General features: G+C 38.5%; 1 pseudogene across 1 annotated transcript; it reads left to right on the forward strand.

Annotated features, from left to right (window-relative positions):
* The first annotated feature begins 9068 nt into the window (after positions 1–9068).
* Positions 9069–9819, forward strand: LOC311597369 (small ribosomal subunit protein eS1-like; annotated as a pseudogene). Its single transcript has one exon. The product of its transcript is annotated as a small ribosomal subunit protein eS1-like (transcript).
* The last annotated feature ends 213 nt before the right edge of the window (positions 9820–10032 follow it).

Genomic DNA, 10032 nt, shown 5'->3' on the forward strand with positions numbered 1-10032 from the left:
CACATGTTGGCGAGGATGTGGAGAGAGAGGAACACTCCTTCACTGCTGGTGGGAATGCAAACTAGTACAACCACTTTGGAAAGCTATCTGGCGTTTTCTCAGAAAAATGGGAATAGGGCTTCCTCAAGACCCAGCTATCCCACCCCTTGGAATATACCCAGAAAATGCTCGAACACACAACAGGGACATATGCTCAACCATGTTCATAGCTGCTTTATACACAATAGCCAGAACATGGAAACAGCCTAAGTGTCCCTCAGTAGAAGAATGGACTAAGAAACTATGGTACATTTACACTATGGAGTATTACTCAGCTATTAAAAACGAGGAATTCCCGAAATTTGTGGACAAATGGATTGACCTAGAAATTATCATAATGAGTGAGTTCACCCAGAAGCAAAAAGAGACAAACGGTATATACTCACTTATATCAAAACACTAGTCCAAGGGATACGTCCCATGAAAAACCTTACTTACCAAGAAAGTGGGTCAGAGGAGAGGACATCCTATTGAGACTTTAGGCGAGAGTAGCATGGAAGAATGGGGAAATAACAGGACCCACAGGGTCCTGGAAACCTACAAGAAGAACTTTATGACAGGCAGATCTGGGTCCTGGGGTCCTCCTCAAACTAAGGCACCAGCCAAGGAGAAATAGGCAGTAAACTTCGAACCCCTACCAAGACCTAGCCGACGAACACGATATTCTCCACTGTTGAGTGGAGAGTGAGATCTGATTCTCACGTGAACTCTGGTGCCCCTTTTCTGACCATGTCCCCTGGATGGGGAGGCCTGGTGGCACTCAGAAGAAGGATAGCAAGTTACCAAGAAGAGACTCAATTATCTTAGAGCATACATAGGGGGAAGAAGTCTCCCTCAATCACAGACATAGGGGAGGGGAGAAGGGGGGAAGTGGGAGGGAGGGAGGAATGGGAGGAAACAGGGGAAGGGCTAACAATCAAGATGTAATATGAATAAATTAATTAAAAAAACAAAAAACAATTGGTGGGATAGCAATTGAGATGCAATCTGAATAAATTACTTAAAAATAAAAAATAAGGTTTCTATGAAAAAAAATAAAAAAATAAAAAATAAAAATAAAAGGGGCATGTGGACCATAGGCCATAACTGCCTCCTTAAGCTGTTTTATGTCTTTAAACCGGAAGGCTTCATGCTGTCTCTGCATTTGCCCTGGGATATTGGGTGAGGCACTTCAACTATTAGAAAGACTACCAAGAGGGAGCAGAAGGCTTTGCCAAAGATAATTGACTTAGATAATCTGGGTTATACGCCGGGGGCCGCTCTCCTCTAGTTTCTTTTCCTTTAATCTTACACGCCTTCAACTTCTTTAGGGCCCATATCTCTCGGAGGTTAAAGTTGCCTCTTCCTCCTCAGAACTAGAAGAAGATATATCAGAGGCAATCTCAGATGGGGCCAAAGATTTTACAGATTGCTCCTCCTGCACTTCATTTGGAGGAAGTTCCAAACTTCCTAGCTGCTCTCTTATTTTCTCACCCTTACTCCTAAGCACATCTCTAATAAGACGCCGTAACGAAAAAGTAGCGATAAGAACACTGTTGGACCCTTCATTTTGTAAAGTCTTCTGGAGATCAGATTTCACCTGATCCCAATCTTGGATATTTAGCTCTCCCGATACCATAAACCAAGGACTACTCAATTCTATTGTTTTTTATAAAATCTTTAACACTCTCATACTTAATCCTGGTGCCTTAATCCTCTAACAATCTCACTACTTGATCCACCAGAACCGGGGACGAACCTGCGGCACCTATTTTCAATACATCCATTTCTGACCTCCCTGAGGCGCTGGCCAGCTTCCCTGGGCGATCCGATCAGTCAGCTTCCTCCCTTCTTTCCTTGGTCTCAGCGGAACCTCCACTTGTGGTGCCCGCGCCACCATGGTTACAGAGTCCAGGGCGAAGGACTATGGACTTAACTCATGCACACACACGAACACACACACACACACACACACACACACACACACACACACACACACACACACTAACACAGCAGGCCCTTCGTCCTAAGAGAGCAGCAGCCAGCTGCAGCAGCGGTTTATTCTTCTCCAGTGTTCCAAAGAGCCTTCTTATAGGCAGCCAAACAGGAATCCTCCTCTCAGGTGAAATCCCTCAAGAGATAATCGCACACAGGAGGAAAAGTCGCGAGGAAGGGAGGGGCGCATTCTCAGAGCAGTAAACACGACTAGCTAACCAAGATAAACACAGACGTGGAAGCTGCTAGAAACAGGACATGAAACAGCAAGACAGGCAGGCAGCCCAGTTAGGCCTGGTTCCTACAAGGAACCACATCCAAGGACATATAAAAATTATCATCCATCATGACCCAATAAGCTTCATACCAGACATGTAGAGGCAGTTTAATATACAGAAATCCATTAATATAATCCACCATGTGAACAAATTGAAAGAAAAATCATGATCATTTTCTTAGATGAAGGAAAAAGATTTGATAAAATTCAACATCCATTCATGTCAAAAGTCTTCGAGAGATCAGGAATACAAAGGCGGTACATACCTATACATATTAAAGGCAATATACAGCAAGCCTATAGCTAACATCAAACACAATGGATGAAAACATAGCTCTATTCCATTAAAATTGAGAACAAGAAAAGCTGTACACTATCTCCATATCTCCTCAATATAGTACTTAAAGTACTAGCAAGAGCAATAAGACAACTAAAGGAGATCAAGGAGATATAACTTGGAAAGAAGGAAGTCAAAGTATCACTATTGACAAGAATATTGTGTATATACGTGGCTTCAAAAATTCTAGCAAGGAAATCCTACAGATGATAAACAACTTCAGCTGAGTGGCTGGATATAAAATTAGCTTTAAAAAAATCATTAGCTTTCCTGTATATACGCTGGCTGAGAAAAAGATTAGTGAAACATCACCCTCCTCAATAGCCACAAAAATCATAAACTATGTTGGCGCGCCACTCAAGCCAAGCAAGTGTACGACATGTATGAAAAAAAATTCAAGTAGCTGAGGAAAGAAATTGAATAAGATATCAGAAGATGAAAGGATCTGCCTTTTTTTGTGGCTTGCATAGATAAGATTGAAATAGACAAAATGACCATCTTACCAAAAGCAATATACAGATTTAGTAAAATTCCCATCAAAATGCCAACACAATTCTTTACAAACCGTGAAAGAACAATTCCAAACTTCATATAGAAAAAGAAATAAACCAGAATAGCTAAAACAATCCTATAACAATAAAAGAACTCTATTGCTAATTTGAAGCTATACTATACTACAGAGCAATAATAATAAAAACTGCATGGTACTGGCATGGAAATAGACTGGTTGCTAAATGAAATCAAATCAAAGTTCCAAAAATAAAGCCACACACCTGTAAACCTTCTTTTGACAAAGAAGCCAAACCATAAAATGGGAAAAAGATAGCATCTTCAACAAATGGTTATAGTATAACTAGATGTCAGTGTAGAAAAATGCAGTAGATCCATATTTATTACCTTGCACTAAATTAAAGTACGAAAGAACAAAAAAATCTCAACATAAAACCAGACACACTAAATATATTATAAGAGGAAGTGTTGAAGGGATTGAACTCATTGGCACAAGAGACACCTTACTGAATTGAACTTCTACAGCTCAGGCTCTAAGATCAACAATTAATAAATGGTACCTAATGAAACAAAACCACTTCTGTAAGACAAAGGACACTCTCAATAGAACAAAATGACAGCCTGTAGCCTGAGAAAGATCTTCACCAATCCTGTATTGGACAGAGGGCTACTATGCAAAAATATGCAAAGAACTCAAAAGTTTAAAGTTGAACAAAGCAAATAATACAATTAAAAATGGGGTACAGAGCTAAATACAGAATTATCAACAGAAGAGTAATGAATGGCCAAGAAGCAGTTAAAGATAAAACACCGAAGTGGCAGAACACACTAATGAGATTTGAAGGAAGGAGAACACTGTTTCATTGCTGGTGGGAGTGCAAAATTGTACAACCACTTAGAAATTAATCAGGTACTATCTCATAAAATTGGTGACAGCTCTACCTCAAGACCAAAGTATACCACTCCTGGGTATATACCGAAAAGATGTTCCACCATACTACAAGGTTAGTTGCTCAATTACATTCATAGTGGCTTTATTCATAATATCCAAAAACTGAAAACAATGCAATTGTCCCTCAACTGAAGAATAAGTAAAGAAACCATGGTACATCTCCACAATGAAATTCAATTCAGCTATTAAAACAAGAACATCATGAAATCTTCAGGCATATGGGTGCATCTGGGAAAGATCATCCTGAGTGAGGTAACCCAGATTCAGATGGACATGCATATATACTCACTTGCAAGCTGATATTAGCCATAAAATATAGGATATTCATACTAAAATCCACAGACCTAAAGAAGATAAGTAGTAAGGAAGACTGTAGGTAGGATGCTTAATTCTCAACCAGAAGTAAAAATAGGATAGACACAATGTGTTTGAAGAAAGCGAATAGTATGGGTGCCTACATCTTAAAGACTCTAACCTCAGGAAAAGGAAACAGATGCCAAGACTCACAGTAAAACATTGGACAGAGTACACAGAGGCCTTTGGAAGAGCAGGGGTTGTTGAAGTACCATGAGTGGAAAGAAGGTCCACATGAAGACCAACAAAGCCAATAAATCTACCTCAGGAAGGCCCACAGTAAGTGATGCACCAACAAAGAAGAAGACATAGGCCCTATGCTCAGATGTAGACAATAGACTGCTCTCTCTCTCCATTTAGGTTTGCTAGTAAGAGGAGAAGGGGCTGTCTTGGACATGGATTCTGTGGCCTGCTTTATGATCACTTTCCACTGTCTGGGTAACCATGTCAGACCACAGAGGAAGAGGATGCAGGAAGTACCAATGACACTTGATAGGCTGGAGTCAGTTGGTAGAGGAGGAGGGCTCCTCGTTTCTCAGGACTAAGGGAGGGGTATAAGAAGTAAGAAAGAGGGGGAGTAGTGGAACATAGAGGTGACAAAGGAGGGAGCTACAATCAGCATTTAAAGTGGATAAATTTAAAAAATAAATTGAAATGGGAAAAAGTAAAAAATGAAAACAAATAGATGTATGTGAGGTAAGAGTTGAGTTATGAGAAGTAGTCAAAGTTATTAGAGAAAATTATTGGCATGTCTACTGCAAAATGACTTGATGTATGGTTTCTGCTATTGTCTCAATATCAGTGTCTTCCTACTTGGAATCAAAATGCGAGTCTAAAGAGACTTTTACTGCTTCAATCTTAATCTGCATAAATTAAGGTAGAACTCATAGAGGATGTTAGTGAACTTTTCTTTGTATAATTTACATAGTACAGATGCAGCAATGCCATGATATTTCCAAAACAAAGAAGTTGACATTAGATACTGCATTTTGGATTTTCTCACAAGTAAAAGTGTAAGAAAAGAATCTGATTTACAAATTATCCACAATAATACTTAGCATTTATTATACTAAATTATAACTGCCTTTAAAAGAAAATGATTCTCTTTTTATTTCAAAGAAATTAACATATTGGAAGGGTTGGTAGTAGAGAAAGAGACTAAAGTTTCCTCCTTTCATTTCTTTCTTTTTTTTAAAAAAAATTATTAATTTATTCTTGTTACATCTCAATGGTTATCCCATCTTTTTTATCCTCCCATTCTTCCCTCCCTCCCATTTTCCCCTTATTCCCCTCCCCTATGACTGTTCCTGAGGGGAATTACCTCCCCCTGTATATGCTCATAGATTATCAAGTCTCTTCTTGGTAACCTGCTGTCCTTCCTCTGGGTGCCTCCAGGGGACATGGTCAAATATGGGACACCAGAGTTCGTGTGAAAGTCATACCCCACTCTCCACTCAACTGTGGAGAATCTTCTGTCCGTTGGTTAGATCTGGGTAGGGGTTTAAAGTTTACCACCTGTATTGTCCTTGGCTGGTGCCTTAGTTTGAGCGGGACCCCTGGGCACAAATCTGCCTATCATAATGTTCTTCTTGTAGGTTTCTAGGACCCTCTGGATCCTTTTACTTTGCTATTCTCCCATGCTTCTCTCATCTACAGTCCCAATAGAATGTCCTCTCCTCTGTTCCAGTTTCCTGGTAAGTGAAGGCTTTCATGGGACATGCCCCTTGGGCCAGTATGCAGATATAAGTGAGTATATACCATTTGAGTCTTTCTGTTCATGGGTTAACTCACTCATTATGATCATTTCTAGCTCAATCCATTTGTCCACAAATTTCAAGCAACACCACATGCTTGTGAGGATGTGGAGAGAGAGGAACACTCCTTCATTGCTGATGGGAATGCAAACTAGTACAGCCACTTTGGAAATCTATCTGGTGCTATCTCAGAAAACTGGGAATAGGGCTTCCTCAAGACCCAGCTATTCCACTCCTTGGAAGATACCCAGAAGATGCTCAAGCACACAACAAGAAAATTTGCTCAACCATGTTCATAGCAGCCTTATTCATAATAGCCAGAACATGGAAACAGCCTAAGTGTCCCTCAGTAGAAGAATGGATAAAGAAACTATGGTACATATACACTATGGAATACTACTCAACTATTAAAAACAAGGAATTCCCTTCTTTCATTTCATGTTGCTGTGATAAAATACTCTGACCAAACAACACAAAAAAACAGTGGAAAAGTATGTTTTGTATTAAAATCTCTGGTTATAGTTTATCAGCGTAGGTAAGTCATAGAAGAGCAGTTTGAAAGAACTGGTCACAATTACATCCATTGTCATGAGCACAAAGTACTGAGTTAATGTTTGCATGCTAGTGCTCAGCTGATTTGTTCACTCTTATGTCGTCCAGGACAATCTGCTTAGAGAACAGTGCCACCAACAGTGTACTGCTCTTCCTTCTTCAATGGGAATAATTATGATATTCCCACAGATATGTTCAAACATATCTGATATGGGTTGAAGACCAGATAGTTTAGTTTTACAATTAAGCTTAGTTGTTTAGGGGTTAAGACATTTTTAGGACTAGGTAGATGTTAACTTGATAATAATGAGAAATGATAGATATTGACTTACATTCAGAATTTTAGATGCACCAAGATAGGAAAAATATTTTCCTCATGCTGCCAAATACAAATAGCCAAAACACTAAGAATGTAACATTTATATAGTTTGTGATCGTTTAGTGGTTCTTCTTGTAGGTAATTTATTGTATTTTTGTGTAATATTATAAATGTATATGTAAAAATTTTATAAAAAAATAATAAAAATATCCCTCCTTTTGACTTTATTTCAGGTGATTCTAGATTGTATCAAATTGACAATTAAAAAGACCATCATAGAGAGTTAGACAAGAGAAACCACAGTTTTATATGTATTTTGGTCCCTCTTGTTTACGGTGTAGAAAGGAGAAGACTAAATTCACAGATAAAACTACTATTGGAAGTCATTAAGTAGATTATACATACTTTTCTAAATATATAAATTCTAGAAACTAATTGTTATGTTTTAGTCTTTGAAAAAGGGGGAATTAGCTGGACATGGTGGTGCACGTCTTTAATCCCAGCACTCGGGAGGCAGAGGCAGGCAGATCGCTGTGAGTTCGAAGCTAGCCTGGTCTACAAATTGAGCCCAGGATGGCCAAGACTACACAGAGAAGCCCTGTCTCGAAAAACCAAAAGAAAAAAAAAAGATGCAATTAATTAACACTTCCATGTTTTCAGTAGCTGCATAGAAATACACCAAATCGCATCACTATGTGAATCTAAAGGAGACGTAGTCACATGGTATTCATCTGTGATCCTCTTGTGGCAATCTTTGCAGAGCCAGACCAGTTCAAACATACATACACATATCAAACTACTTCAAAGGCATTAAGTTATTCATGTGTGACACCTTTGTACATTGATATCATTTAACAAAGAGACAAAATATAGAATGTATGATAGAGTATTATGTGCATAGCAACTCTCAAACACCTAGTGTCATGAAGATTAAGTCCCCTGCCCTCAGTTACTGGAACTGAAGTAATTAAATTATGGGTCCATGCTAAAAACCTATTACTAGACATACCACAGCAAAGCCTGCCGCCAGACAACTATGCTTGCAATCAGAGCAATAGATTAGAACCAATCCAATAAAACTTCATTATCTAAATGAGCCATTGGTTCACCACTGTTCTTTTAATTCAGAGCATCAGATATGAAAAAAGAATGAGTTACAAATGGGAATGATAAATCATAAGCAACTCTTCTTTGGAAATTCGCATCACAATGCTGACATCTGATACTGAAAAGAACCCGATAGATCCAGGCCTCAAGTCAGGACCTACTGGCATAACCTCTAGAGAAAGCCCATAGACAGACAGGCTTTGAACTGATCACGCTTCCAAATCTGTCACAATCATGCATGGGCTCCAGTTTTCTTAAGTCATGAGCATATACCAATGAGGACTGCTCTTACTCCAGTGTTCTATGTGGCTTAGGCTGTGTGACAAAGACATGACAGAGCCTTTCGATGTTTTCAGCTACTACTGTGGCACAGATGCTTAGGTCAGCCAATCAAGTGATAATTTTCTCATAACTATGTGAAAATATGTATTGATGGATGTGGAACATTATCCTTGGAGAGACATGACAAACTTTACTCAACTCAGATATAGAATAAAATATAGATGATCAGAACAATTCTGTAAACGTCCAAATTAGTGAAGCAATAGGTCTTCTGTAGTTATTTATAGGATGTGGAAGTTATTTTTAGTTAATTGATAGTGAGAGAATAAGGCTCATTTTGTTTGTTTGTTTGTTTATTTTAAGGGTGTGGTCTCTTTATAAATAGACCACGATTCAAGGAAAGAGAAAAGAATCCAACAGTATATAGGACACACAAATTGAACATGATGGGCTTAAAATAAAAGAAGCAGACATGAAGACAATTTGTATAGGAGAAAGGGCATAGGTCTGGAAAGAATTTACGAAGATGGCTGAAAAAGATGTAAATATGCCCTTTGGCTCTGTGAGCAGCACCATGGCGGTTAACTAGAACAAGTGCCAAGGTGGCCAGAAGCAAGCCAAGAAGAAAGTGGTTGGTCCATTTTCTAAGAAAGACTGGTATGATGTCAAAGCTCCAGCTATGTTCAATATTAGAAACTTTGGAAAAGCACTAGTCACGAGGACTCAAGGAACCAAAATTGCATCTGATGGTCTCAAGGGTCATGTGTTTGAAGTGAGCCTTGACAATCTACAGAATGACAAGGTTTCCTTTAGAAAATCCTAGCTAATTACTAAGGATGTTCAGGGCAAAAGCTGTATGACTAACTCCCATGGCATGGATCTTACTCTGGACAAAATGTGTTCCTTGTTCAAAAAGTGGCAGACCATGACTGAAGCTCATGTTGATGTCAAGACAACCGATGCTTATTTGCTCCATCTTTTCTGGGTTGTATTCACAAAAACAAAAAGAAAAACAAGCAAACAAAACAACAAAAAAAAAACCCCTGCATTATGAGATATGAAAGAAAGACAACATATGCATAGTACCAGCAAGTCAGCCAGATCCGGTAGAAGATCATAGAAATCATGACCTGAGAAATGCAAATGACTTGAAAGAAGTGGTTAACAAGTTGATTCCAGAAAGCACTGGAAAAGACATAGAAAAGACTTGCCTCCCATCTATCCTATTCAGGATGTCTTCCTTAGAAAAGTTAAAATGCAGAAGAAACCCAAGTTGAATTGTGAAAACTAACGGAGTTCCATGGTGAAGGTGGTTGTTCTGGAAAAACAGCTGGTGAGAAGATAGGTGCTAAAGTTGAATGAGCTGATGGTTATGACCACCAGTCCAAGATTCTGTTTAAAATCCAGATTTTTAATAGTGACCAATAAAAAGTCCTATTTTTTATGATAAAAGATGTAAATACATTTTATGGAATTTCAAGAACTAAAAAAAATGGCAACATTTCAAAAATTTTTCATATAAGTAATCTCTTTTAAACTCTGGATATTATTATAGGTCAAAATCTTCCTAAATTA

This window comes from Acomys minous, assembly GCF_964271855.1.
Source record: "Acomys minous genome assembly, chromosome: 5".
Lineage (NCBI taxonomy): Eukaryota > Metazoa > Chordata > Mammalia > Rodentia > Muridae > Acomys > Acomys minous.